At 51.9% G+C, this 239-nt stretch overlaps 1 pseudogene; it reads left to right on the plus strand.

Moving 5' to 3' along the window:
• Positions 1–239, plus strand: part of LOC119586648 — a 107344-nt pseudogene that overhangs the window by 88231 nt on the left and 18874 nt on the right.

Raw genomic sequence — 239 nt, forward strand, 5'->3', positions numbered from 1 at the left:
TAAAAATTTCTATTCCTCCTTAATTCCATCCGGTTGCTTCCCTGACTTCTATCCTCTTCTCGCCCATCCCCTCTAACATGTCTCATCCTTTCTTTCTCAGGTGGAGGAGCTGATCTCGTCCGCGCAGCTGAATGTCCCGTGCGAAGAGAAAGTTTTCACGGCCGTCATCTCGTGGGTGAAGCACGACCTGAGGGAGAGAGAGAAGCACGTGCCGCAGGTAACAGGTTAACGGGGTCGAA

The sequence above is a fragment of the Penaeus monodon genome, chromosome 21 (genome assembly GCF_015228065.2).
Source record: "Penaeus monodon isolate SGIC_2016 chromosome 21, NSTDA_Pmon_1, whole genome shotgun sequence".
In the NCBI taxonomy this organism is placed as follows: Eukaryota; Metazoa; Arthropoda; class Malacostraca; order Decapoda; family Penaeidae; genus Penaeus; species Penaeus monodon.